The sequence below is a fragment of the Ambystoma mexicanum genome, unplaced genomic scaffold (genome assembly GCF_040938575.1).
Source record: "Ambystoma mexicanum isolate Mex_15411 unplaced genomic scaffold, UKY_AmexF1_1 Mex_scaf34, whole genome shotgun sequence".
Lineage (NCBI taxonomy): Eukaryota > Metazoa > Chordata > Amphibia > Caudata > Ambystomatidae > Ambystoma > Ambystoma mexicanum.
Window position 1 is genome coordinate 2,209,628 of NW_027182449.1, and position 12,910 is coordinate 2,222,537.

General features: G+C 61.8%; 13 non-coding genes across 13 annotated transcripts; all 13 read left to right on the forward strand.

The window, feature by feature from the left end:
- The first annotated feature begins 38 nt into the window (after nt 1-38).
- On the forward strand, nt 39-202 carry LOC138558221 (U1 spliceosomal RNA). The gene has a single exon (XR_011298374.1). It is a non-coding gene; the product is annotated as a U1 spliceosomal RNA (small nuclear RNA).
- An 866-nt stretch (nt 203-1,068) lies between these two features.
- Nucleotides 1,069-1,232, forward strand: LOC138558367 (U1 spliceosomal RNA). Its single transcript, XR_011298517.1, has one exon. It is a non-coding gene; the product is annotated as a U1 spliceosomal RNA (small nuclear RNA).
- An 866-nt stretch (nt 1,233-2,098) lies between these two features.
- LOC138558222 (U1 spliceosomal RNA) lies at nt 2,099-2,262 on the forward strand. The gene has a single exon (XR_011298375.1). It is a non-coding gene; the product is annotated as a U1 spliceosomal RNA (small nuclear RNA).
- Nucleotides 2,263-3,128: 866 nt separating this feature from the next.
- LOC138558368 (U1 spliceosomal RNA) lies at nt 3,129-3,292 on the forward strand. Its single transcript, XR_011298518.1, has one exon. It is a non-coding gene; the product is annotated as a U1 spliceosomal RNA (small nuclear RNA).
- Nucleotides 3,293-4,158: 866 nt separating this feature from the next.
- Nucleotides 4,159-4,322, forward strand: LOC138558223 (U1 spliceosomal RNA). The gene has a single exon (XR_011298376.1). It is a non-coding gene; the product is annotated as a U1 spliceosomal RNA (small nuclear RNA).
- An 866-nt stretch (nt 4,323-5,188) lies between these two features.
- On the forward strand, nt 5,189-5,352 carry LOC138558369 (U1 spliceosomal RNA). The gene has a single exon (XR_011298519.1). It is a non-coding gene; the product is annotated as a U1 spliceosomal RNA (small nuclear RNA).
- An 880-nt stretch (nt 5,353-6,232) lies between these two features.
- Nucleotides 6,233-6,396, forward strand: LOC138558224 (U1 spliceosomal RNA). Its single transcript, XR_011298377.1, has one exon. It is a non-coding gene; the product is annotated as a U1 spliceosomal RNA (small nuclear RNA).
- Nucleotides 6,397-7,262: 866 nt separating this feature from the next.
- Nucleotides 7,263-7,426, forward strand: LOC138558370 (U1 spliceosomal RNA). Its single transcript, XR_011298520.1, has one exon. It is a non-coding gene; the product is annotated as a U1 spliceosomal RNA (small nuclear RNA).
- Nucleotides 7,427-8,292: 866 nt separating this feature from the next.
- LOC138558581 (U1 spliceosomal RNA) lies at nt 8,293-8,456 on the forward strand. The gene has a single exon (XR_011298725.1). It is a non-coding gene; the product is annotated as a U1 spliceosomal RNA (small nuclear RNA).
- Nucleotides 8,457-9,336: 880 nt separating this feature from the next.
- Nucleotides 9,337-9,500, forward strand: LOC138558371 (U1 spliceosomal RNA). Its single transcript, XR_011298521.1, has one exon. It is a non-coding gene; the product is annotated as a U1 spliceosomal RNA (small nuclear RNA).
- An 880-nt stretch (nt 9,501-10,380) lies between these two features.
- On the forward strand, nt 10,381-10,544 carry LOC138558225 (U1 spliceosomal RNA). The gene has a single exon (XR_011298378.1). It is a non-coding gene; the product is annotated as a U1 spliceosomal RNA (small nuclear RNA).
- An 866-nt stretch (nt 10,545-11,410) lies between these two features.
- Nucleotides 11,411-11,574, forward strand: LOC138558372 (U1 spliceosomal RNA). Its single transcript, XR_011298522.1, has one exon. It is a non-coding gene; the product is annotated as a U1 spliceosomal RNA (small nuclear RNA).
- Nucleotides 11,575-12,440: 866 nt separating this feature from the next.
- LOC138558226 (U1 spliceosomal RNA) lies at nt 12,441-12,604 on the forward strand. The gene has a single exon (XR_011298379.1). It is a non-coding gene; the product is annotated as a U1 spliceosomal RNA (small nuclear RNA).
- The last annotated feature ends 306 nt before the right edge of the window (nt 12,605-12,910 follow it).

Here is a 12,910-nt window from a genome sequence, read left to right on the forward strand (position 1 = left end):
CAGAACAGGCCCAAGCCCTGCCCTCTGGCTCGCAACTCATACTTACCTGGCAGGGGAGCATCTGTGATCAGCAAGGCAGAGCTCCCAGGGTGAGGCTCATCCATTGCACATCGGATTTGCTGACCCCTGCGATGTCCCCAAATGCGGGATTCTCGACTGCATTATTTCTGGTAGTGGGGGACTGCGTTCGCGCTTTCCCCTGATTTATTGGTGAAAGAAAGAAAGAGTTTAGTGTGCGAGTCAGGTTGTTTGCACACAGGGCCCAAGCTCGTGCAGCAGAGTTTATTTTGCTGCAGTCAAGAGGGCCAGCCCTGGGCCGTTCAGGGGTCCACAGGCCTGATGGATTGGTGAAATAAAAAAATGTGAAAGTCATGTGTGTCATGTGTAGGTTGGGCCCCTGAATGTTGCTGCGGTCAAGAGGGCCAGCATTCACTGGAGGGGTGAAGTGCACAGGTGCCTAACCCCAGACTTGTGCGCCCCATGATATCAGGTGCCCCGGTAGTTCTTGAAGCCAGCCTGCCCTGCCCGGGCTCTGCTTTCGCGCCCAGGCCCTCCAACCTAAGGAAGGCCCAGCCAGCTCCTGGGGTTTTGGGGGCAGGGGTGAAACTGGCTCCCGGCCGCCGCTGCCGCCCGCCCCGTCCGAGCACCGATCGGGCACGATCGGGCCTTGCCGTGTCCTGGCGGGGGGCACCCCACCCGAGACGCTCTTGTTAAGCGGGGTGACCTGTCGGCTCAGGAGGGCCATGGACCCGCCTGGGGCCGACGGGCCAGTGGGCCCACTGCGCCAGGCCTGCTCGCTTTCCGACTGGGCCTGCTGGCTGGCAGCCAGGTCCGAATTTATGCAAATCTCAGGCCGAGCAGGGCCTGGTGGGAGACATGAACTGTGCCACAATGTGCCTCTTCTGCTGGGCTCTGCCTGCCGGAGCTTCCCCCTGCACGTGGGACAGGCAGCTCCGCAGACGCTCAGGGCTTCCGGGAGGGCTGGGGCTGGGTCAGGGCCGGCCTTCTCACCCTCGCTTAGCGGGGCTTCCAGAACAGGCCCAAGCCCTGCCCTCTGGCTCGCAACTCATACTTACCTGGCAGGGGAGCATCTGTGATCAGCAAGGCAGAGCTCCCAGGGTGAGGCTCATCCATTGCACATCGGATTTGCTGACCCCTGCGATGTCCCCAAATGCGGGATTCTCGACTGTATTATTTCTGGTAGTGGGGGACTGCGTTCGCGCTTTCCCCTGATTTATTGGTGAAAGAAAGAAAGAGTTTAGTGTGCGAGTCAGGTTGTTTGCACACAGGGCCCAAGCTCGTGCAGCAGAGTTTATTTTGCTGCAGTCAAGAGGGCCAGCCCTGGGCCGTTCAGGGGTCCACAGGCCTGATGGATTGGTGAAATAAAAAAATGTGAAAGTCATGTGTGTCATGTGTAGGTTGGGCCCCTGAATGTTGCTGCGGTCAAGAGGGCCAGCATTCACTGGAGGGGTGAAGTGCACAGGTGCCTAACCCCAGACTTGTGCGCCCCATGATATCAGGTGCCCCGGTAGTTCTTGAAGCCAGCCTGCCCTGCCCGGGCTCTGCTTTCGCGCCCAGGCCCTCCAACCTAAGGAAGGCCCAGCCAGCTCCTGGGGTTTTGGGGGCAGGGGTGAAACTGGCTCCCGGCCGCCGCTGCCGCCCGCCCCGTCCGAGCACCGATCGGGCACGATCGGGCCTTGCCGTGTCCTGGCGGGGGGCACCCCACCCGAGACGCTCTTGTTAAGCGGGGTGACCTGTCGGCTCAGGAGGGCCATGGACCCGCCTGGGGCCGACGGGCCAGTGGGCCCACTGCGCCAGGCCTGCTCGCTTTCCGACTGGGCCTGCTGGCTGGCAGCCAGGTCCGAATTTATGCAAATCTCAGGCCGAGCAGGGCCTGGTGGGAGACATGAACTGTGCCACAATGTGCCTCTTCTGCTGGGCTCTGCCTGCCGGAGCTTCCCCCTGCACGTGGGACAGGCAGCTCCGCAGACGCTCAGGGCTTCCGGGAGGGCTGGGGCTGGGTCAGGGCCGGCCTTCTCACCCTCGCTTAGCGGGGCTTCCAGAACAGGCCCAAGCCCTGCCCTCTGGCTCGCAACTCATACTTACCTGGCAGGGGAGCATCTGTGATCAGCAAGGCAGAGCTCCCAGGGTGAGGCTCATCCATTGCACATCGGATTTGCTGACCCCTGCGATGTCCCCAAATGCGGGATTCTCGACTGCATTATTTCTGGTAGTGGGGGACTGCGTTCGCGCTTTCCCCTGATTTATTGGTGAAAGAAAGAAAGAGTTTAGTGTGCGAGTCAGGTTGTTTGCACACAGGGCCCAAGCTCGTGCAGCAGAGTTTATTTTGCTGCAGTCAAGAGGGCCAGCCCTGGGCCGTTCAGGGGTCCACAGGCCTGATGGATTGGTGAAATAAAAAAATGTGAAAGTCATGTGTGTCATGTGTAGGTTGGGCCCCTGAATGTTGCTGCGGTCAAGAGGGCCAGCATTCACTGGAGGGGTGAAGTGCACAGGTGCCTAACCCCAGACTTGTGCGCCCCATGATATCAGGTGCCCCGGTAGTTCTTGAAGCCAGCCTGCCCTGCCCGGGCTCTGCTTTCGCGCCCAGGCCCTCCAACCTAAGGAAGGCCCAGCCAGCTCCTGGGGTTTTGGGGGCAGGGGTGAAACTGGCTCCCGGCCGCCGCTGCCGCCCGCCCCGTCCGAGCACCGATCGGGCACGATCGGGCCTTGCCGTGTCCTGGCGGGGGGCACCCCACCCGAGACGCTCTTGTTAAGCGGGGTGACCTGTCGGCTCAGGAGGGCCATGGACCCGCCTGGGGCCGACGGGCCAGTGGGCCCACTGCGCCAGGCCTGCTCGCTTTCCGACTGGGCCTGCTGGCTGGCAGCCAGGTCCGAATTTATGCAAATCTCAGGCCGAGCAGGGCCTGGTGGGAGACATGAACTGTGCCACAATGTGCCTCTTCTGCTGGGCTCTGCCTGCCGGAGCTTCCCCCTGCACGTGGGACAGGCAGCTCCGCAGACGCTCAGGGCTTCCGGGAGGGCTGGGGCTGGGTCAGGGCCGGCCTTCTCACCCTCGCTTAGCGGGGCTTCCAGAACAGGCCCAAGCCCTGCCCTCTGGCTCGCAACTCATACTTACCTGGCAGGGGAGCATCTGTGATCAGCAAGGCAGAGCTCCCAGGGTGAGGCTCATCCATTGCACATCGGATTTGCTGACCCCTGCGATGTCCCCAAATGCGGGATTCTCGACTGTATTATTTCTGGTAGTGGGGGACTGCGTTCGCGCTTTCCCCTGATTTATTGGTGAAAGAAAGAAAGAGTTTAGTGTGCGAGTCAGGTTGTTTGCACACAGGGCCCAAGCTCGTGCAGCAGAGTTTATTTTGCTGCAGTCAAGAGGGCCAGCCCTGGGCCGTTCAGGGGTCCACAGGCCTGATGGATTGGTGAAATAAAAAAATGTGAAAGTCATGTGTGTCATGTGTAGGTTGGGCCCCTGAATGTTGCTGCGGTCAAGAGGGCCAGCATTCACTGGAGGGGTGAAGTGCACAGGTGCCTAACCCCAGACTTGTGCGCCCCATGATATCAGGTGCCCCGGTAGTTCTTGAAGCCAGCCTGCCCTGCCCGGGCTCTGCTTTCGCGCCCAGGCCCTCCAACCTAAGGAAGGCCCAGCCAGCTCCTGGGGTTTTGGGGGCAGGGGTGAAACTGGCTCCCGGCCGCCGCTGCCGCCCGCCCCGTCCGAGCACCGATCGGGCACGATCGGGCCTTGCCGTGTCCTGGCGGGGGGCACCCCACCCGAGACGCTCTTGTTAAGCGGGGTGACCTGTCGGCTCAGGAGGGCCATGGACCCGCCTGGGGCCGACGGGCCAGTGGGCCCACTGCGCCAGGCCTGCTCGCTTTCCGACTGGGCCTGCTGGCTGGCAGCCAGGTCCGAATTTATGCAAATCTCAGGCCGAGCAGGGCCTGGTGGGAGACATGAACTGTGCCACAATGTGCCTCTTCTGCTGGGCTCTGCCTGCCGGAGCTTCCCCCTGCACGTGGGACAGGCAGCTCCGCAGACGCTCAGGGCTTCCGGGAGGGCTGGGGCTGGGTCAGGGCCGGCCTTCTCACCCTCGCTTAGCGGGGCTTCCAGAACAGGCCCAAGCCCTGCCCTCTGGCTCGCAACTCATACTTACCTGGCAGGGGAGCATCTGTGATCAGCAAGGCAGAGCTCCCAGGGTGAGGCTCATCCATTGCACATCGGATTTGCTGACCCCTGCGATGTCCCCAAATGCGGGATTCTCGACTGCATTATTTCTGGTAGTGGGGGACTGCGTTCGCGCTTTCCCCTGATTTATTGGTGAAAGAAAGAAAGAGTTTAGTGTGCGAGTCAGGTTGTTTGCACACAGGGCCCAAGCTCGTGCAGCAGAGTTTATTTTGCTGCAGTCAAGAGGGCCAGCCCTGGGCCGTTCAGGGGTCCACAGGCCTGATGGATTGGTGAAATAAAAAAATGTGAAAGTCATGTGTGTCATGTGTAGGTTGGGCCCCTGAATGTTGCTGCGGTCAAGAGGGCCAGCATTCACTGGAGGGGTGAAGTGCACAGGTGCCTAACCCCAGACTTGTGCGCCCCATGATATCAGGTGCCCCGGTAGTTCTTGAAGCCAGCCTGCCCTGCCCGGGCTCTGCTTTCGCGCCCAGGCCCTCCAACCTAAGGAAGGCCCAGCCAGCTCCTGGGGTTTTGGGGGCAGGGGTGAAACTGGCTCCCGGCCGCCGCTGCCGCCCGCCCCGTCCGAGCACCGATCGGGCACGATCGGGCCTTGCCGTGTCCTGGCGGGGGGCACCCCACCCGAGACGCTCTTGTTAAGCGGGGTGACCTGTCGGCTCAGGAGGGCCATGGACCCGCCTGGGGCCGACGGGCCAGTGGGCCCACTGCGCCAGGCCTGCTCGCTTTCCGACTGGGCCTGCTGGCTGGCAGCCAGGTCCGAATTTATGCAAATCTCAGGCCGAGCAGGGCCTGGTGGGAGACATGAACTGTGCCACAATGTGCCTCTTCTGCTGGGCTCTGCCTGCCGGAGCTTCCCCCTGCACGTGGGACAGGCAGCTCCGCAGACGCTCAGGGCTTCCGGGAGGGCTGGGGCTGGGTCAGGGCCGGCCTTCTCACCCTCGCTTAGCGGGGCTTCCAGAACAGGCCCAAGCCCTGCCCTCTGGCTCGCAACTCATACTTACCTGGCAGGGGAGCATCTGTGATCAGCAAGGCAGAGCTCCCAGGGTGAGGCTCATCCATTGCACATCGGATTTGCTGACCCCTGCGATGTCCCCAAATGCGGGATTCTCGACTGTATTATTTCTGGTAGTGGGGGACTGCGTTCGCGCTTTCCCCTGATTTATTGGTGAAAGAAAGAAAGAGTTTAGTGTGCGAGTCAGGTTGTTTGCACACAGGGCCCAAGCTCGTGCAGCAGAGTTTATTTTGCTGCAGTCAAGAGGGCCAGCCCTGGGCCGTTCAGGGGTCCACAGGCCTGATGGATTGGTGAAATAAAAAAATGTGAAAGTCATGTGTGTCATGTGTAGGTTGGGCCCCTGAATGTTGCTGCGGTCAAGAGGGCCAGCATTCACTGGAGGGGTGAAGTGCACAGGTGCCTAACCCCAGACTTGTGCGCCCCATGATATCAGGTGCCCCGGTAGTTCTTGAAGCCAGCCTGCCCTGCCCGGGCTCTGCTTTCGCGCCCAGGCCCTCCAACCTAAGGAAGGCCCAGCCAGCTCCTGGGGTTTTGGGGGCAGGGGTGAAACTGGCTCCCGGCCGCCGCTGCCGCCCGCCCCGTCCGAGCACCGATCGGGCACGATCGGGCCTTGCCTTCACGGCCTTGCCGTGTCCTGGCGGGGGGCACCCCACCCGAGACGCTCTTGTTAAGCGGGGTGACCTGTCGGCTCAGGAGGGCCATGGACCCGCCTGGGGCCGACGGGCCAGTGGGCCCACTGCGCCAGGCCTGCTCGCTTTCCGACTGGGCCTGCTGGCTGGCAGCCAGGTCCGAATTTATGCAAATCTCAGGCCGAGCAGGGCCTGGTGGGAGACATGAACTGTGCCACAATGTGCCTCTTCTGCTGGGCTCTGCCTGCCGGAGCTTCCCCCTGCACGTGGGACAGGCAGCTCCGCAGACGCTCAGGGCTTCCGGGAGGGCTGGGGCTGGGTCAGGGCCGGCCTTCTCACCCTCGCTTAGCGGGGCTTCCAGAACAGGCCCAAGCCCTGCCCTCTGGCTCGCAACTCATACTTACCTGGCAGGGGAGCATCTGTGATCAGCAAGGCAGAGCTCCCAGGGTGAGGCTCATCCATTGCACATCGGATTTGCTGACCCCTGCGATGTCCCCAAATGCGGGATTCTCGACTGCATTATTTCTGGTAGTGGGGGACTGCGTTCGCGCTTTCCCCTGATTTATTGGTGAAAGAAAGAAAGAGTTTAGTGTGCGAGTCAGGTTGTTTGCACACAGGGCCCAAGCTCGTGCAGCAGAGTTTATTTTGCTGCAGTCAAGAGGGCCAGCCCTGGGCCGTTCAGGGGTCCACAGGCCTGATGGATTGGTGAAATAAAAAAATGTGAAAGTCATGTGTGTCATGTGTAGGTTGGGCCCCTGAATGTTGCTGCGGTCAAGAGGGCCAGCATTCACTGGAGGGGTGAAGTGCACAGGTGCCTAACCCCAGACTTGTGCGCCCCATGATATCAGGTGCCCCGGTAGTTCTTGAAGCCAGCCTGCCCTGCCCGGGCTCTGCTTTCGCGCCCAGGCCCTCCAACCTAAGGAAGGCCCAGCCAGCTCCTGGGGTTTTGGGGGCAGGGGTGAAACTGGCTCCCGGCCGCCGCTGCCGCCCGCCCCGTCCGAGCACCGATCGGGCACGATCGGGCCTTGCCGTGTCCTGGCGGGGGGCACCCCACCCGAGACGCTCTTGTTAAGCGGGGTGACCTGTCGGCTCAGGAGGGCCATGGACCCGCCTGGGGCCGACGGGCCAGTGGGCCCACTGCGCCAGGCCTGCTCGCTTTCCGACTGGGCCTGCTGGCTGGCAGCCAGGTCCGAATTTATGCAAATCTCAGGCCGAGCAGGGCCTGGTGGGAGACATGAACTGTGCCACAATGTGCCTCTTCTGCTGGGCTCTGCCTGCCGGAGCTTCCCCCTGCACGTGGGACAGGCAGCTCCGCAGACGCTCAGGGCTTCCGGGAGGGCTGGGGCTGGGTCAGGGCCGGCCTTCTCACCCTCGCTTAGCGGGGCTTCCAGAACAGGCCCAAGCCCTGCCCTCTGGCTCGCAACTCATACTTACCTGGCAGGGGAGCATCTGTGATCAGCAAGGCAGAGCTCCCAGGGTGAGGCTCATCCATTGCACATCGGATTTGCTGACCCCTGCGATGTCCCCAAATGCGGGATTCTCGACTGTATTATTTCTGGTAGTGGGGGACTGCGTTCGCGCTTTCCCCTGATTTATTGGTGAAAGAAAGAAAGAGTTTAGTGTGCGAGTCAGGTTGTTTGCACACAGGGCCCAAGCTCGTGCAGCAGAGTTTATTTTGCTGCAGTCAAGAGGGCCAGCCCTGGGCCGTTCAGGGGTCCACAGGCCTGATGGATTGGTGAAATAAAAAAATGTGAAAGTCATGTGTGTCATGTGTAGGTTGGGCCCCTGAATGTTGCTGCGGTCAAGAGGGCCAGCATTCACTGGAGGGGTGAAGTGCACAGGTGCCTAACCCCAGACTTGTGCGCCCCATGATATCAGGTGCCCCGGTAGTTCTTGAAGCCAGCCTGCCCTGCCCGGGCTCTGCTTTCGCGCCCAGGCCCTCCAACCTAAGGAAGGCCCAGCCAGCTCCTGGGGTTTTGGGGGCAGGGGTGAAACTGGCTCCCGGCCGCCGCTGCCGCCCGCCCCGTCCGAGCACCGATCGGGCACGATCGGGCCTTGCCGTGTCCTGGCGGGGGGCACCCCACCCGAGACGCTCTTGTTAAGCGGGGTGACCTGTCGGCTCAGGAGGGCCATGGACCCGCCTGGGGCCGACGGGCCAGTGGGCCCACTGCGCCAGGCCTGCTCGCTTTCCGACTGGGCCTGCTGGCTGGCAGCCAGGTCCGAATTTATGCAAATCTCAGGCCGAGCAGGGCCTGGTGGGAGACATGAACTGTGCCACAATGTGCCTCTTCTGCTGGGCTCTGCCTGCCGGAGCTTCCCCCTGCACGTGGGACAGGCAGCTCCGCAGACGCTCAGGGCTTCCGGGAGGGCTGGGGCTGGGTCAGGGCCGGCCTTCTCACCCTCGCTTAGCGGGGCTTCCAGAACAGGCCCAAGCCCTGCCCTCTGGCTCGCAACTCATACTTACCTGGCAGGGGAGCATCTGTGATCAGCAAGGCAGAGCTCCCAGGGTGAGACTCCTCCATTGCACATCGGATTTGCTGACCCCTGCGATGTCCCCAAATGCGGGATTCTCGACTGCATTATTTCTGGTAGTGGGGGACTGCGTTCGCGCTTTCCCCTGATTTATTGGTGAAAGAAAGAAAGAGTTTAGTGTGCGAGTCAGGTTGTTTGCACACAGGGCCCAAGCTCGTGCAGCAGAGTTTATTTTGCTGCAGTCAAGAGGGCCAGCCCTGGGCCGTTCAGGGGTCCACAGGCCTGATGGATTGGTGAAATAAAAAAATGTGAAAGTCATGTGTGTCATGTGTAGGTTGGGCCCCTGAATGTTGCTGCGGTCAAGAGGGCCAGCATTCACTGGAGGGGTGAAGTGCACAGGTGCCTAACCCCAGACTTGTGCGCCCCATGATATCAGGTGCCCCGGTAGTTCTTGAAGCCAGCCTGCCCTGCCCGGGCTCTGCTTTCGCGCCCAGGCCCTCCAACCTAAGGAAGGCCCAGCCAGCTCCTGGGGTTTTGGGGGCAGGGGTGAGACTGGCTCCCGGCCGCCGCTGCCGCCCGCCCCGTCCGAGCACCGATCGGGCACGATCGGGCCTTGCCTTCACGGCCTTGCCGTGTCCTGGCGGGGGGCACCCCACCCGAGACGCTCTTGTTAAGCGGGGTGACCTGTCGGCTCAGGAGGGCCATGGACCCGCCTGGGGCCGACGGGCCAGTGGGCCCACTGCGCCAGGCCTGCTCGCTTTCCGACTGGGCCTGCTGGCTGGCAGCCAGGTCCGAATTTATGCAAATCTCAGGCCGAGCAGGGCCTGGTGGGAGACATGAACTGTGCCACAATGTGCCTCTTCTGCTGGGCTCTGCCTGCCGGAGCTTCCCCCTGCACGTGGGACAGGCAGCTCCGCAGACGCTCAGGGCTTCCGGGAGGGCTGGGGCTGGGTCAGGGCCGGCCTTCTCACCCTCGCTTAGCGGGGCTTCCAGAACAGGCCCAAGCCCTGCCCTCTGGCTCGCAACTCATACTTACCTGGCAGGGGAGCATCTGTGATCAGCAAGGCAGAGCTCCCAGGGTGAGGCTCATCCATTGCACATCGGATTTGCTGACCCCTGCGATGTCCCCAAATGCGGGATTCTCGACTGTATTATTTCTGGTAGTGGGGGACTGCGTTCGCGCTTTCCCCTGATTTATTGGTGAAAGAAAGAAAGAGTTTAGTGTGCGAGTCAGGTTGTTTGCACACAGGGCCCAAGCTCGTGCAGCAGAGTTTATTTTGCTGCAGTCAAGAGGGCCAGCCCTGGGCCGTTCAGGGGTCCACAGGCCTGATGGATTGGTGAAATAAAAAAATGTGAAAGTCATGTGTGTCATGTGTAGGTTGGGCCCCTGAATGTTGCTGCGGTCAAGAGGGCCAGCATTCACTGGAGGGGTGAAGTGCACAGGTGCCTAACCCCAGACTTGTGCGCCCCATGATATCAGGTGCCCCGGTAGTTCTTGAAGCCAGCCTGCCCTGCCCGGGCTCTGCTTTCGCGCCCAGGCCCTCCAACCTAAGGAAGGCCCAGCCAGCTCCTGGGGTTTTGGGGGCAGGGGTGAAACTGGCTCCCGGCCGCCGCTGCCGCCCGCCCCGTCCGAGCACCGATCGGGCACGATCGGGCCTTGCCTTCACGGCCTTGCCGTGTCCTGGCGGGGGGCACCCCACCCGAGACGCTCTTGTTAAGCGGGGTGACCTGTCGGCTCAGGAGGGCCATGGACCCGCCTGGGGCCGACGGGCCAGTGGGCCCACTGCGCCAGGCCTGCTCGCTTTCCGACTGGGCCTGCTGGCTGGCAGCCAGGTCCGAATTTATGCAAATCTCAGGCCGAGCAGGGCCTGGTGGGAGACATGAACTGTGCCACAATGTGCCTCTTCTGCTGGGCTCTGCCTGCCGGAGCTTCCCCCTGCACGTGGGACAGGCAGCTCCGCAGACGCTCAGGGCTTCCGGGAGGGCTGGGGCTGGGTCAGGGCCGGCCTTCTCACCCTCGCTTAGCGGGGCTTCCAGAACAGGCCCAAGCCCTGCCCTCTGGCTCGCAACTCATACTTACCTGGCAGGGGAGCATCTGTGATCAGCAAGGCAGAGCTCCCAGGGTGAGGCTCATCCATTGCACATCGGATTTGCTGACCCCTGCGATGTCCCCAAATGCGGGATTCTCGACTGCATTATTTCTGGTAGTGGGGGACTGCGTTCGCGCTTTCCCCTGATTTATTGGTGAAAGAAAGAAAGAGTTTAGTGTGCGAGTCAGGTTGTTTGCACACAGGGCCCAAGCTCGTGCAGCAGAGTTTATTTTGCTGCAGTCAAGAGGGCCAGCCCTGGGCCGTTCAGGGGTCCACAGGCCTGATGGATTGGTGAAATAAAAAAATGTGAAAGTCATGTGTGTCATGTGTAGGTTGGGCCCCTGAATGTTGCTGCGGTCAAGAGGGCCAGCATTCACTGGAGGGGTGAAGTGCACAGGTGCCTAACCCCAGACTTGTGCGCCCCATGATATCAGGTGCCCCGGTAGTTCTTGAAGCCAGCCTGCCCTGCCCGGGCTCTGCTTTCGCGCCCAGGCCCTCCAACCTAAGGAAGGCCCAGCCAGCTCCTGGGGTTTTGGGGGCAGGGGTGAAACTGGCTCCCGGCCGCCGCTGCCGCCCGCCCCGTCCGAGCACCGATCGGGCACGATCGGGCCTTGCCGTGTCCTGGCGGGGGGCACCCCACCCGAGACGCTCTTGTTAAGCGGGGTGACCTGTCGGCTCAGGAGGGCCATGGACCCGCCTGGGGCCGACGGGCCAGTGGGCCCACTGCGCCAGGCCTGCTCGCTTTCCGACTGGGCCTGCTGGCTGGCAGCCAGGTCCGAATTTATGCAAATCTCAGGCCGAGCAGGGCCTGGTGGGAGACATGAACTGTGCCACAATGTGCCTCTTCTGCTGGGCTCTGCCTGCCGGAGCTTCCCCCTGCACGTGGGACAGGCAGCTCCGCAGACGCTCAGGGCTTCCGGGAGGGCTGGGGCTGGGTCAGGGCCGGCCTTCTCACCCTCGCTTAGCGGGGCTTCCAGAACAGGCCCAAGCCCTGCCCTCTGGCTCGCAACTCATACTTACCTGGCAGGGGAGCATCTGTGATCAGCAAGGCAGAGCTCCCAGGGTGAGGCTCATCCATTGCACATCGGATTTGCTGACCCCTGCGATGTCCCCAAATGCGGGATTCTCGACTGTATTATTTCTGGTAGTGGGGGACTGCGTTCGCGCTTTCCCCTGATTTATTGGTGAAAGAAAGAAAGAGTTTAGTGTGCGAGTCAGGTTGTTTGCACACAGGGCCCAAGCTCGTGCAGCAGAGTTTATTTTGCTGCAGTCAAGAGGGCCAGCCCTGGGCCGTTCAGGGGTCCACAGGCCTGATGGATTGGTGAAATAAAAAAATGTGAAAGTCATGTGTGTCATGTGTAGGTTGGGCCCCTGAATGTTGCTGCGGTCAAGAGGGCCAGCATTCACTGGAGGGGTGAAGTGCACAGGTGCCTAACCCCAGACTTGTGCGCCCCATGATATCAGGTGCCCCGGTAGTTCTTGAAGCCAGCCTGCCCTGCCCGGGCTCTGCTTTCGCGCCCAGGCCCTCCAACCTAAGGAAGGCCCAGCCAGCTCCTGGGGTTTTGGGGGCAGGGGTGAAACTGGCTCCCGGCCGCCGCTGCCGCCCGCCCCGTCCGAGCACCGATCGGGCACGATCGGGCCTTGCCGTGTCCTGGCGGGGGGCACCCCACCCGAGACGCTCTTGTTAAGCGGGGTGACCTGTCGGCTCAGGAGGGCCATGGACCCGCCTGGGGCCGACGGGCCAGTGGGCCCACTGCGCCAGGCCTGCTCGCTTTCCGACTGGGCCTGCTGGCTGGCAGCCAGGTCCGAATTTATGCAAATCTCAGGCCGAGCAGGGCCTGGTGGGAGACATGAACTGTGCCACAATGTGCCTCTTCTGCTGGGCTCTGCCTGCCGGAGCTTCCCCCTGCACGTGGGACAGGCAGCTCCGCAGACGCTCAGGGCTTCCGGGAGGGCTGGGGCTGGGTCAGGGCCGGCCTTCTCACCCTCGCTTAGCGGGGCTTCCAGAACAGGCCCAAGCCCTGCCCTCTGGCTCGCAACTCATACTTACCTGGCAGGGGAGCATCTGTGATCAGCAAGGCAGAGCTCCCAGGGTGAGGCTCATCCATTGCACATCGGATTTGCTGACCCCTGCGATGTCCCCAAATGCGGGATTCTCGACTGCATTATTTCTGGTAGTGGGGGACTGCGTTCGCGCTTTCCCCTGATTTATTGGTGAAAGAAAGAAAGAGTTTAGTGTGCGAGTCAGGTTGTTTGCACACAGGGCCCAAGCTCGTGCAGCAGAGTTTATTTTGCTGCAGTCAAGAGGGCCAGCCCTGGGCCGTTCAGGGGTCCACAGGCCTGATGGATTGGTGAAATAAAAAAATGTGAAAGTCATGTGTGTCATGTGTAGGTTGGGCCCCTGAATGTTGCTGCGGTCAAGAGGGCCAGCATTCACTGGAGGGGTGAAGTGCACAGGTGCCTAACCCCAGACTTGTGCGCCCCATGATATCAGGTGCCCCGGTAGTTCTTG